The sequence below is a fragment of the Taurulus bubalis genome (genome assembly GCF_910589615.1).
Source record: "Taurulus bubalis genome assembly, chromosome: 14".
Classification (NCBI taxonomy): domain Eukaryota; kingdom Metazoa; phylum Chordata; class Actinopteri; order Perciformes; family Cottidae; genus Taurulus; species Taurulus bubalis.
Genome location: NC_136602.1, coordinates 22,887,441 through 22,902,440, shown reverse-complemented (window position 1 = coordinate 22,902,440; position 15,000 = coordinate 22,887,441). Strand labels below are relative to the sequence as shown.

Below are 15,000 nucleotides of genomic sequence, written 5' to 3'. Positions count from 1 at the left end.
GTGTGTCCTTGCATAACATGTGCGTCAGTTTGTGTGTGGTGTGTGTGTGTGTGTGTGTGTGTGTGTGTGTGTGTGTGCGTGCCTCTCATGTGGCCTCAGCAGATGTGTCCTGCTCTCAGTGTGGTTCCCCCCTCCACTGCCACATCTTACCCGACTTAATGCAGCCCAGCTCTCATGTCTTTATTCCCCTCCTCTGACTTTACCTCCGCACCAAACTTCAGAGGTTAAAATGCTCCGTTTCTATCTCTCCGTTTCTATCTCTCCGTTTCTCCGTCCCCCTTTTCTCCAGTACAAGAATCAAATGAGGAGGCGAGCGGAGAGAGAAGGAAAAGACAGTTTTGGGGTTTTTCTCTTGGAGAGAAACTCTTTTATTCAAAGTGCTTTAACTCCACTAATTATTTGTTGCACTGCCATTTTTTCCCCCTTCTTCCTATGCGTTTTAATTAGCAGTCGTTTTCGGTGGCGGGTTGCCTGTACTAAATTAGCCGTTACAGAGAGATAGAGTGTGTGTGTGTGTGTGTGTGGGGGGGGAAAGGATAAAAAAGAGCAGCGGAAACAGAAGATACACTTTATCACTTTGCTCGTTGATTGCAACTCGGAGATCTTAATTATTCCCGTTTGTATTTAATCTCTGGAACACAACGCTGCTGCTCCTCGTTGTCGTAACTGATCTCACAATGTGTGACGCTTCTCGGTGATTGTTGTCAAAGATGCGTTTGACCTTTGACCTCTGTCCGCTAGAGACGAGCTACCGCATGTCAGCTGGAAGGAGTTAGTGCGGGAGCAACATTTTTTTTTTTTTCCGGGCCTCTGCAGAGACTATACATTTCAAAACCCCAACCCCCCTCACACACACACTTTCAGACACCCACCAGCTAAACTGGGTTATTAGAGCGATTTACATCATAATGCAGGCGTCTGGTTTCTTTAATAGCATTGTGTGTGGGAACGTCTTAGGAGGAACAGCTGTACACTCAGACGGGAGGAAAATAGGACAGCAGCGTTATATATCTCGTCTGATGTTGACGTCAAACCGAGCAGAATTATTACACGCGGCTTGTCTTTGGAAATCTAAACTGAAGAGCGGAGAAAGCTTTTTAAAAATCTCTCATCTTCACGAGGAGTACATCATTTTATTTACGGCCGTCCTCTAATAGATGCTCTTTTTGTTCTTTCCCCACATGATGCATCTACGTTCACGTCGGTCGCCTATAATTCAAGCCGGTATTATTTTTTCCCCTCGACCCCGGCTTTCATCCTAATTGACCCCAAACTGTCACGGCGAAGTAAATATGTGAGAAGCTGGGAAATGAAATGAAAAAATCTGCTGGTTTCAGCCGTGATTTTTGGGCCAAAGCGTTCCCTGATGACAGAGGAGGCGAGGAGCTTCTGTTCTGCATCTCAGGCCTCCGACTCAGCATGAAGCATATTCAGAACAAAGAGTTTATTGTTTTAACCACATTAACACATGCCAGTTTAATACTGGTGATTAATATTTTAAAGTCAGTGTGTTTCGGTTTCTGCGTCCATACCGGGATGTTAATTCATAGAAACATGATCCAACATCTTTTTCAATTTATCTGCTTTCCAGGGGGATTCCCTGCTCTAGTGGAATTTTTTTAATATTTATTTATTGACTTTATTATAAAATCCAGGGGATATATTCTTCAATGTATGTTGCAGGAAATCAGATGCCCTTTATCTTTGGATATTTTTTTTTCTCCTTCTTTTTTTCCTTCTGCATGCACATGCCTCAGCAGTGTGTGTGTGTGTGTGTGTGTGTGTGTGTGTGTGTGTGTGTGTGTGTGTGTGTGTGTGTCTGTGTGTGTGTGTGTGTGTGTGTGTGTGTGTGTGTGGTTGTAAATAAAAGCATGTGCACGGCCAGAGCTGGAAGCTGGAGAGGGAACACAAAGCGTCGGACGAGGGCCAGAACGCTGCTGCTATTTACATATCAAACACTTCGACAGGGAGAGCCGAGCCGTCACCTTGTGTGAGTGTGCGTGTGTGTGTGAGAGAGAGAGAGAGAAAGAGAGAGAGAGAGAGAGAAAGAGAGAGAGAGAGAATGTGTGTGTGTGTGAGAGAGAGAATGTGTGTGTGTGTGTGTGTGTGTGTTGGTGAAGCAAGAGCGCCGTACAGGCAAAAAGTACCGATCAGAGATGCAAAAAGGCAGCATACCCGCCCACCCACACCCCACACACACACACACACACACACCCACACACACACACACACACACACACACACACACACACACACACACACGGTTAGAGCTATCTCTCTCGCTCTCTCTTGCCCATTTATTCTATTAATCCCTGACTGAGATGAAAATTCTGATTATAATCCCTGAGGTGCAGAAACAGCATCAATAATGTCTCAAAGGGGAGGGGTTTGCATGTGTGTGTGTGTGTGTGTGTGTGTGTGTGTGTGTGGATGTCCACCTCTCTCTCTCTCTCTCTCTCTCTCTCTCTCTCTCTCTCTCTCTCTCTCTCTTTCTCTCTCTTTATTTTTTATTTATTCCTTTTAACCGAGAACTGAAATGCAGAATCAATTCCTCTGCGGATTATTTCTGCTGTCCAGTTTGCCGATTGATTTTCTCATAATTGGGAATTTAATCCTCCATCCTCGATGTAAAAATGTGCCCTAATATTTGTGTTAATGAGCTGAAATTGATATGCAGCCGCTACAAAGAATTATCAATTTTATGGACCACTGATTGTTTTTCTGAGCAGTGTGGCCTGAAACACTGTATTAGCCTCGTAATCATTTAACAGAAATATTATAAACACTTATACACGTTGAAATATTTATATAAAAAAAAAAGTCTTGAGACTAATTTACCAGATATTAGTCTCTCTGGTTCAGGAGGGTCCTCCTGTTATTGAATATGATCACAGTGATGTGGAATCAGCCCACCTCAACACACATTAGTGTGTTTTAACATTGTCTGATCTTTCTCCTCTCACGTCTATTCTCTCCATCCTCATCTTCCTCTTTTTTTCTTCTTCTGTTTTTTCATTTCCCCTTTTTGGCTCATGTCTTCTCTGCAACATTAGCAGTCAATGCAAATCACAGCCAATTGATAACAAATCAATTACAGTATGTTTGGTGCGTGTGTGTGTGTGAGTGTGTGTGTGTGTGTGTGTGTGTGTGTGTGTGTGTCCCGTAGCTGCAGCGCGTTCCCGGTCGAGCCCACAAAGAGATTTCACACGCCGGCTGCCATCACTAATCTATTGTTGCACGGCCTCTTTTCCTCTCCTCGACATACGATTTCATTTAGTGGACTCGGAGGCCGTGCGTTTGAACTCCTCGCTCCTCTGCCGGCGCGCTGGGAACACGACTGTGTCGGCATTTTGAATGCGCTTACTGCGTGTGAACATGTGCTGCAGAGAAAGCATCAGCGGCGGAGAAATTCATAGGCCCTGGAAGAACTGTGCGAGAGAGAGAGAGAGAGAAGCTAATAATCGGCCACAAAGGCCAGCAGGCTGCTCTGTGTTTGATATGCAGCGCTCGCACAACTCCATATGGACTGAACTGTTGATTATTGTCTCGCTCTAAATATGTGGGTGTGTGTTCGCAGAGCGCGTCTGTAATCCAGACGGAACCCAAAAAAAGCAACAACTTGGAATTCAATGCTGACACATTTTTGGGATGTAGTAATAAAAAAATATATATAAAAGAAGCGGAAAAAAGGAGCGGAAAAAGAACGGCTTTGTGTTGCTCTAAATAGAATATGAAGCACTTCGACATGAATTTAAAGTTATTTTTCTCGAGCCATGCGTCTAGGAAAGCACACACACACACACATACACACACACACACACACACACACACTGCTATTGCACTTTACTGCTCTTTATTTGGAATCGAGACATTTTTAAAGCACGTTGGCTTACTCATGTTGGTCAAAATCAAGGTCAAAGTTGATAAATCCTCACTTTGAGTCCTGAGTTTGGGTGAAACCTCATCAACGCTAGATTCTACACGTCTTTAACGATCTCCCTCCCTCACCTGGACGGGCCGTGTTCTTTGGAAAGAGACTTTATTGCATTTGGGGGAACGGCCACGGGAGCCATAGAGCTGCAGCTGATGAGTCTGTGGAGGTCAGCGGGGTTAAACCTGAACTTATTTATTATTTTTGCCATCTTTATTGAACATTGAGAGAATATTAACAGCAGTAAGCTGTCCAGCTGTCTGGTTGCTCAGGAAGAGATGCGTTCCTCCGCCGCAGAGACGACAACAACGGGTTCTAAAAAAACAAACAACAAAAAAACAAAGAGAAAGATGTCTGCCGCCCCCACACTTTGATTGACAGCTGCAGCGGAACAGTAGAAACCAGAAAGATCCCTCACAGATTACCATAGTCGCTGAGCACTTCTAAAAACAATGACAATGACAGAGAACAATGGGGCATTTAAAAAAAGAAAAGCAAAGACGTGTGTGTGTGTGCAGCGCGGTGACGTCAGCGCCGGAGCGCCATGACGGAGGAATGTTTATTGATCTGCTCTCTGTGTTTACGCCAGAGTCCACGTTCCACGGCACATCCACTCCTCCGCGGTGAGAGGGAAAGCTGCTGTTTTTGGCTCACATACTGCTCATTGTGTGTGTGTGTGTGTGTGTGTGCGCTCACAAAATGACACACACACTCTGCTTGGTTTGCTCAAGGGCTGCTCGTGTAACTCAGCTCTCTTATTATGTTGAAGGCAGTTGATGGCCTGTTCATAAAACTGTTTATACACTACAAAGCTTATTTATATAGGCCACTGGATTACAGGCTGGCTCCACACACACACACACACACACACACACACACACACACACACACACACACACACACACACACACACACACACACACACACACATATTCAGATCTGCTTCTGTATGTACCTGCTATTTCTTACACGCCTACATGTATGTGTTTTAGTGTGGCACGAGTGGACATGGAAGTGTGTGTGTGTGAGAAAGCTGGCAGTGTGGATGCAGGTGTGTGCCAGGGCTGAGTTAGCAATATGTGTGTGGCTACTATGTGTGTGTGTGTGTGTGTGTGTGTGTGTGTGTGTGTGTGTGTGTGTGTTCTAGGGCCTGGCTCCTTGCTCTGGTTTCATGTCCCCCATTTGGCTGAGCTACTTCAACAGCAGAAGAGCAGCGTACACACACACACACACACACACACACACACACACACACACACTGTAACTGTGAGTGTTGATAAAGTCCGACCAGCTGCATACACCTTCCCACTGTGACTGAGTGAACTCATCTGCACTCTCTCACTCGTCAACACGTTCTCTCTCCAGCTCGTCTGACCCGACGCTGCGCGGCTTCAGACTAGTTAGCTGCCCTCCTGCGTTGGGCTGAGATGTGGCATAATGTCTTTTGAAAAATAAACTTCTGTCTTCACAGCAAATTAGACAAAAAAACCTGTTGACAGCGACTTAACTGATAAATGACTCACATGACTAGAAACTCACGTGACTAGCGACTCAGCTAGCTAACGTCACTAACAACTCACGTGACTAGAGACTCAGCTAGCTAACGTCACTAACGACTCACGTGACTAGAGACTCAGCTAGCTAACGTCACTAACGACTCACGTGACTAGAGACTCAGCTAGCTAACGTCACTAACGACTCGCGTGACTAAAGACTCAGCTAGCTAACGTCACTAACGACTCACGTGACTAAAGACTCAGCTAGCTAGCGTCACTAACGACTCACGTGACTAGAGACTCAGCTAGCTAACGTCACTAACGACTCGCGTGACTAAAGACTCAGCTAGCTAACGTCACTAACGACTCACGTGACTAGAGACTCAGCTAGCTAACGTCACAAACAACTCGCGTGACTAAAGACTCAGCTAGCTAACGTCACTAACGACTCACGTGACTAGAGACTCAGCTAGCTAACGTCACTAACGACTCGCGTGACTAAAGACTCAGCTAGCTAACGCCACTAACGACTCACGTGACTAGAGACTCAGCTAGCTAACGTCACTAACGACTCACGTGACTAGAGACTCAGCTAGCTAACATCACTAACGACTCACGTGACTAGAGACTCAGCTAGCTAACGTCACTAACGACTCACGTGACTAGAGACTCAGCTAGCTAACGTCACTAACGACTCGCGTGACTAAAGACTCAGCTAGCTAACGGCACTAACGACTCACGTGACTAGAGACTCAGCTAGCTAACGTCACTAATGACTCACGTGACTAGAGACTCAGCTAGCTAACATCACTAACGACTCACGTGACTAGAGACTCAGCTAGCTAACGTCACTAACGACTCGCGTGACTAAAGACTCAGCTAGCTAACGTCACTAACGACTCACGTGACTAGAGTCTCAGCTAGCTAACGTCACTAACGACTCACGTGACTAGAGACTCAGCTAGCTAACGTCACTAATGACTCACGTGACTAGAGACTCAACTAGCTAATGTCACTAACGACTCACGTGACTAGAGACTCAGCTAGCCAACGTCACTTACGACTCACGTGACTAGCGACTCAGCTAGCTAACGTCACTAACGACTCACGTGACTAGCAACGCAGCTAGCTAACGTCACTAACGATGCACGTGACTAGCGACTGATACTTTAGCTTCGTATGGGACACGGACAGCGGTCTCCAGGATGAAAGCGCTCTGTTGCTTTTTATTCTACTCAGTTTGTCGGAGCAGTGTGTTAAAAACACGGCACCAGACTTTTGGGAGGAACTTCCCGCCTCTCCGATGGAAGCAGCAAGCGGCCACCTCAGCCTTTGGGAGAAAGAAATGAACCCTTTACTGACATTTCTTTTCTGTTTATCTTCTCCTATTTAACCTTATTGTTTATGAGCTTCATTTTTCGCCACTGTCCCTGTAAATACATCCGGATGTGTATGTATAAACGCACACAGCATGTAGGAGGACCTCCACCAGCACCACCAGCACCACCAGCACTGACTTTTCCGATTATTTGCAGAGGCTCATTTGAATTTTAAGCGCTACTTTAATCTTCAAAGCTCAAATAGCCTCATGAATATGCATGCAGTGGGCAGACTTTAGTTCATTACCTAGTTGTAAATTCTAATGACCATTAGGTCCTCACAGTAATTGCCAATTGTTTTGCATTTTTGATTGGCCTATTACCATGCGCATTCGTGGCGCACATCAGCTACGCTTGTCAGAGCCGGCATGTCAAGGGGTGTTGGCGTGTGTGTTTTTCACGGATGGCGTGTGTATTTTCTCATTTGTGCCTTGGGTGAGAGAAATGTGTGTGTGTGTGTGTGTGTGTGTGTGTGTGTGTGTGTGTGTGTGTGTGTGTGTGTGTGTGTGTGTGTGTGTGTGTGTGTGTGCACGAGTTGAGGGTGTTTTAATATAAACAAAAGTTGCATTTTTTTTCCTTTTTTTTAATTGTGCGAAGATTGAGAGCCGAACCAGAGATTGGACATGTTTAATTTACATGATGTCTCGTCTGTTCCCTCATCACACTGCTTGTCTCTCTCTCTCTCTCTCTCACACACACACACACACACACACACACACACACACACACACACACACACACACACACGGAAAGTCTACCCAATGCAAACCATCTGGCTCTCCCCTCTATGTGTCGGTCTTGACATGGTAAAATGATTTTCTCAATGCCCATCTCTCTCTGTCTCTCTCTCTCTCTCTCTCTCTCTCTCTCTCTCTCTCTCTCTCTCTCTCTCTCTCTCTCTCTCTCTCTCTCTCCCTGTCAGCCTATTCATTTTTTTTGTTTCACCCCCCCTCCTTTCACTTTCTCCTTGAACAAACAGATGTCAGATACCTCTCTTTTCCCTTTCCGCGTCCCTCCCAGACTCCATCGGCGGCTGCCATTTTGGAGACAGCGATTCGTCTTCCTAAGTGAGTTTCTCTGTAAACATGGACGAGAACTCGTGGGGAATATAGAAAAAGAGAGCGGGGAAGAACTCCATTGTTCTGTCTTCGCAGCGCTTTCTTGTACGTGTCACGCGGTTGTCGCGCGCACACACAAGAAAATAGGCACCTGTGTGTAAAGCCTCACTTACGTACACACAGCGAATGCTTCCTTTGTACTCAAAGAAGAGGCCTGCTTCTGAAAGTATTTAATTTTTTTTTTTGTGGAACACAAAAGAACAAGAAAAAAAAATCTATAAAATCTAATAATGCAGCCGGACAATTAAGAAAATGAGAGCAAAGATGGATAAATACAACGAACAAGAACTACCGGTGCTGTTTTCTTCTCACACACACACACACACACACACACACACACACACACACACACACACACACACACACACACACACACACACACACACACACACACACACACACACCTAGTTTTGTGTACTAGTGCTGTGAGGGAGATACGTGAACCTACATAGCGATGAAAAAGAATTCTTAATTGCCCAGAAATGAGCTACGTTACAAACGGCGGTGTGATGGACGCAGCCGAGGGGAAGGAGTGTGTGTGTGTGTGTGTGTGTGTGTGTGTGTGTGTGTGTCTTTCGAAGGGGTTGTCTCCGGAGAGACTCGCGAGGCCTGTTTCCTGAGGTCTCTTTTAGCCCCCCCTACAAATATTCACACATACACACACGCACACACACACACACACACACACACACACACACACACACACACACACACACACACACACACACACACACACACACACACACACACACACACACACACACTATATACCTCTGGCTGCTGTTACTCACTTCAAAGTTGTTAATATTCAGCTGGGAAACTGTATCCAGAGCACAGCTAAATTATTAAGCGTATGAACTTTTTAGGCAGTAAGATGAACTGATGGGCCACAACTATGAGATCCTCCTCTTCTTCACATGTGTGTGTGTGTGTGTGTGTGTGTGTGTGTGTGTGTACCCTCTCCTTCTGCTTGGTCTTTGGCCAAGGGCATACATAATTGATCCTGTGCCCGCTATCATTTTCTTGATGTAATTGCCCTGGTAAGATATGATGAAATCTAATGGATAATTTAGCCCCCCCCCCCCCCCTCACACCCCCGGCTAAAAAAAGAAAAAGAACCGCAATATTTATTTTATAGGCATTTCTTTGGGTCTAAATGTGTGTGTATGTGCTTGCACACTGGTTTCTGCTGCGTGTGGTGGTCAATCAGTGAGAAAGCGCTGATGTTTCACTCTGTGGCTGAAACACGCTGTTGATGCTAAACTCACCAAAACTCACACTTTTATTTATTTTTTATGGGCACACGTATCATTTTGATGCCGATTCATAAGATGAGGATGCCGGACTATATCAGAACAGGGAATATATTTAAAACAATGGCTGCTTTCCAGAAAAAAAGGAAGCGATTTGTCTTCTGTTTAGTTTGATTTCTTTATGGGATTTTAGAAAATTATTTACAACATCATCAGACTCTCTTCAGCGGATGATTACAATCATTTAACTCAAGATAAAATGACCAAAATTGCAGTTTGCATTTGAATAATTATTGAATGCTTTCTTCATCTGAAATATTCCACTTCAAAATGCAACCCTACCCTAAAAAATAAATAAAGACGACGAAGTCTTGTTGAATAAATATTGAAGCGGGAAAGCCGCCGTAATTCCCTGAACTCCTGCGCCACGACAAACACGGCAGAAGGAAAGCCGTGTGTGTGTTTCAGCTCAACGCTCACCTGTCCTCCAACTACCCCTTCACTTTGTTCCACACCTCCTTTCTGTCTTCTCTCCCTTTTCTTCTCTTTCTTTGTTTCTCCGCTTCTTCTCCTCTCATTTTTCTTGACTTTTGCGTCGATAGCCAGATGTGCTTCAACATGCACACACACACACACACACACACACACACACACACACACACACACACACACACACACACACACACACACACACACACACACACACACACACACACACATTTTAATGTAATACTTAATAGAACCTAACCGGCCTTTTTCTTTTGGCCTTTGTTTGATTCCTTACTTTGTTCTTCTTTTTTATAGCTTGTTGAAAAGTGTCTGTTCAAAGGTACTCTATTAAGACAAATGTGTGTGTGTGTGTGTGTGTGTGTGTGTGTGTGTGTGTGTGTGTGTGTGTGTGTGTGTGTGTGTGTGTGTGTGTGTGTGTGCGCACCCCAAGCAACGTCTGCCAACAGACAGAGAGACAAAGGGACGCACACACTGTTTATCTTTGCGGTACGAGGGAAACGCAGGCCTCCAATCTGCAAGAGAAAAAAGGAGATGAGTACGGGAGGGCATGGGGGCAGAGTGCCTTAGGGGATAGGGGATGTGTGTGTGTGTGAGAGAGAGAGAGATGTAAGGCTGGGTCCTGGCGGTGGCCGTCCATTAACAGATGAACTTGGCCAACGTCCAACTGTTTGATGAGACTGGTGTCATAGGACTGTGTGTGTGTGTGTGTGTGTGTGTGTGTGTGTGTGTGTGTGTGTGTGGGGAGGGGGGGAGGTTACACACTTTCCTCGCTTTGGCTCTGCATATTAACCCACTCTTAGCGTTCCCTGTGAGCTCTCATTCCCATTTTTATCCACCTGCTTCCACACCTCTGTCTTCCTCTCACACACACACACTCACTCACACACACACACACACACACACACACACACACACACACACACACACACACATATATAGTTTAACGGGACCAGTTAAGACCGGTTTGCTGGCATGGAAACGGTGCCACGGAAAGGTTAAAGAAGAAGAAGTAGAAACATGAAGAAAAGAAAAAAGTTAAAAAAAGTTCAAACACGCAGAAAAAGAAGAAGAAGAAAATATTACAGCAGATCTCCACTAAAGCCCCTGACCCGCCGAGCCCTTCCACTTCAAGAGGCAGAGAGACGGATAGACAAGGCCGAGAGAAAGCAGGAGGAAGTAGAATATACATATTTTTAACCTTTGTGGAACTGCTGCTTGTGTAACCAAAGTGTGAGTGGAGCGCATTTATATTTACAGCAGCAGCCAGGGGTCAGGAGGTGCAGAGCAGGAAGGAGGAGGGTTACACACTTTCTGTGGATTCACACTGTGGAGCCGTTTGCTGCCGGCTGCCGCTGGCTGCCGAGCAGGTTCAGTAGGTTTGCTGCCTTGCTTAAGGGCGCTCTGCGTATCGGCTGTCTGCCGGAAGAGGTTTCGCTGATCTGAGTCTCAACCTGCTGCTCCTCTGCCTGACGCTCCTCACCGGGCGCCGGGCGGCTCGCCGCCTCGCTCACGTGCACTTTTTACCTTTCTAGACTTTGACATGTGGTACTTTATCTTTGACTGAACGTGAGGAAGCGGGTGCTCTTCATCTCCTCTGCGTTGTACACGCAGGGTGTCTTACGCTCATGGAAAACCTGAGAAAAATAAAATCCCCAAAGTTTAGTAAAAGTCATGTGAATGTGTTATATTCATGTGTTCTTGACGTTCATTTATGCTGAGTTTGAAATGATTAATATGCTTTTAAAAGAAAGACGCTCAGAATATAAGCAGGCATACATACAGGCATCTATATAAATGTTTATTTTGTATTTATTCATTTGTTTATTTTGCAGGGCCAAAGCACACTAATCAGCAGTAACACTGTAAGTGCGCTAGAGAGGATCATTTTCATCTGCCAGATTTTTTTCGGCCAGATTTTTTTTATCTGCCAGATTTTTTTTATGGCAACCTGAAAATACATTTTCAATAACACAATGCAACTAAGATCGACAGACAGCAATGTATAGACACAACTAATTCACAGTAGATGTATATATAAAATACATCAACACTAAACAAGACAAACGCACACATACACCAAATGTTTATTCTTTTAATCAAACTATTGTCTCATTCATTTGTGTCATTTAAGGTTTACTGTATGCTTTGTATTCTCATTGTTAGTTTAAATACTACATTTACTCACTTTTTACTGTTTACACCCAGATTTCACTAAATGTTTGTAATGGACATTTGGTTTAAAGTCATGGAAAAGTCGCTGAGAGGGAGTTATGCCCATAAACAGGAACTAAGACAGACATAATAATGCACAGGTTCTAGTTAGGAGCTCATGTGAATAATATACTCTAACAAGGCGGAAAAGCGTCGAGGAATTTCTAGAATATCGAACCAAGGCAGGTTTGATTTTGGCGATCCCTGTCATGTTTCCGAGCGCCGGACTTCCTAAAGAAAACGTCTCATTTTGAGTGGTGTGTCCTGGTCCTCCAGCTCGGGTCTGGCTCCCAGCTGAGCTTTAACAACGGAGGAAGTGGCGTTCCTCAAAGACGTCCAAATAACAACTCACACATTGCATTAATAGAATATATATAGAAATTCTTTGAAGAATAGAAGAATCCAGGCCGTCACTGCTGCTCATGACCCTTCATCTTTGTGTAGTCACACACACACTCATTCCTTCTGCACAGTTTACAGCGTTTAAAAGAGACCGAGTCCCCCGGAGAACGTCCCAGGAACTGGTGCTGCTCTCTGGTTGTGTCCTTGTGTGCCTTCTGCGACGCATCCGTGCAAAGTGTTGTTGCCCCTCCATGCTGCACCGTGTGCTCAATGCAAACACACATCGGACATTACGTGACTTCCACAATAAAGGCCCAAAGGCACCCGGACACACATGACACATGTATGAGTGTGTGCATTTGTATCGGAGTGCATTTGTGTAACCGTGCACATGTGTGTGTGTGCAATTTAGCTGGACTTGCAGCTCATTGGCAGCAACGAGGCAGCAACACACTCATAACATGTAGTTTTGTCTTGTTTGGGATGAATGTTCAGTCCATTCTCTCCTTTTCGCTCCTTTCTGGTCTCCACTCTGTTCACCAGCCGGTCTCTGACTTGTCTGTTTGTCGGTTGGTGTTGGGCTTTGTTGTTGTGTTGCTGTTGTTGTGTGACACCTTACTGTGTATTTGTCATGTTTCCATCGCTGCCAGACCGAGCGGAGGCCGATGAATAGCCGTGGCTGAAACTACTGCAGAGTCATACGTCACGGGACTGAAATCCGATTGGAACCTTTCCCACTGGAGAAAAAAGCACCATGTCAGTGTTTTTGTCCAGGTGGAGATGGGCTTTATAGTCAGCTTTAATATTATTTGTAATATTCATTGCACTGCTGAAGTCTCATTGGAGGTTACATCTCTCAGGTGCCTGTGTTTCTCACATGTGCTACTTAGCAAAGACTTCCATGTTGTGGTCACAATACCTGTTGTAGCTTCTGTCCTCAACGACACGCCTTTAACTTCATTGATGAGGTAGTCGGTGTTGAAATGTTTCAGCAATGAACAATTTCCCGCCTCTCCAAAAGTGGCACTGTTGGGTCTTCCTGCATCCTGCATCCTGCCCAAAGGGTCCCAATGTGTGACCTTAAACGACCTTCACGCATGTAAAGACGCTACAGCGCTCACGTTTTATTGCAGAGTCACGGCTAGCGAGTAGCGCTCATGTAGCGATGGGGAAAGATCCCTGACCACTGCTGCAGGGACGCTCACACATAAATATACCAACACACACACACACACACACACACACACACACACACACACACACACACACACACGCCCTGCAGGCCTGTAAGCGGTGTAGCTTGCTGGTCCTCCCCGCGGCTGCATCTCCCCTGCAGGCTGTTTGCAGCCTCCGCTGCATTAGAAATGAGCCGCTTGGCTCGGAGCAATATTATTGGCCACCTTCTTTTCTTCCTGCGCTCCTAATCTTTATGTAAACACAGAAATCAGCTCCCAGCTCACTCTGGCAGACGCAGCCAGCAGTGATGTCCCTCTGCGATACATCCGGCTAAAGCCTGGATTATAAGTTTGGAGGCGCGGGGCGTTTAGAGGAGTTCATGTTGGAGTCGAGGCTGTCGTCTCTTCAGTGTGATAATACCTGAGAGAGAGAAAGTTTGGACTCCAGGGTTCTTACGGTCATTGAAAACCTGGAAAAATCAGTTTTTAAATGGTTATTTCCAGGCCTGGAAAAGTCCTTGAAAAAATACAATCCCCAAAGTGTAGTAAAAGTCATGTAAATGTGTTATATTCATGTGTTCATGACGTTCATTTACGCTGAGTTTGAAATAATGAATATGCTTTTAAAAGAAAGACTCAAAATATAAGCAGGCATACATACAGGCATCTATATAAATGTTTATTCTTTTAATCAAACTATTGTCTCATTCATTTGAGTCATTTAAGGTTTACTGTATGCTTTGTATTCTCATTGTTAGTTTAAATACTACATTTACTCACTTTTTACTGTTTATACCCAGATTTCACTAAATGTTTGTAATGGACATTTGGTTTAAAGTGTTGGAAAAGTCATGGAAGATAAAATAAGATAATCCTTTATTAGTCCCTCAGTGGGGAAATTACAGGATTACAGCAGCACTGCTCACAAGTGAATAAAGAGTAAAGAATAATAAAATAAAATCAAGTAATATAAATAATATAAACAAGCAGTAAAACAGTAGAATATTAATTTACAGACAGGATAGAAAAGTATATATCAAAGTACTTAAACGTAAACGTATTGCACGTAATATTGCAGCAGGTGAATGATAAAGTGACCAAGTTCAGATCAAAGTGTTCAAAGTGTTTAATTGTCAAGTGGTCTACTGTGAGCTCATGGTTTCCATGAATGTGGTCAGATGTATCCGGGCGGGTCAGGAGAGAAAGCTTTGTCTGTGAGTCGTTGGCTCCTCACTAAAGGGTGAACGGGTGAACAGGTGAACGGGTGAACCGTCAGCAACCGACACGAGAAGAAGAAATAAAAGTAAGAAAAGGAAACAACGCCACAAACAAAGAGACAAAGATAAAGTGGAATAAAGAGACGAGCAGAGAACGATCTCTCCAGAAGCATGTTGGGACGTGGCCCGTGTCCGGCTGCGTGTGCACATGAAAACATCTGTCTTCAGAGACATATTTCATGTATTTGTGCGTGTGTGTATGTGTGTGTGTATTTATCTGTGAATGATCTATGGTTTGTGTTTACTGTGCCATATTTCGGCTTGGCCTGCCGTCACTGGCGTATGAATGATAAATTGCGGATGTCCGT

The 15,000-nt window shown here is 44.7% G+C and overlaps 1 protein-coding gene across 3 annotated transcripts in view; it reads left to right on the top strand.

Moving 5' to 3' along the window:
- Positions 1-15,000, top strand: part of LOC306747097 (B-cell lymphoma/leukemia 11A-like) — a gene marked incomplete at both ends in the record, with an annotated part of 44,938 nt that overhangs the window by 5,084 nt on the left and 24,854 nt on the right. The window lies entirely within an intron of this gene.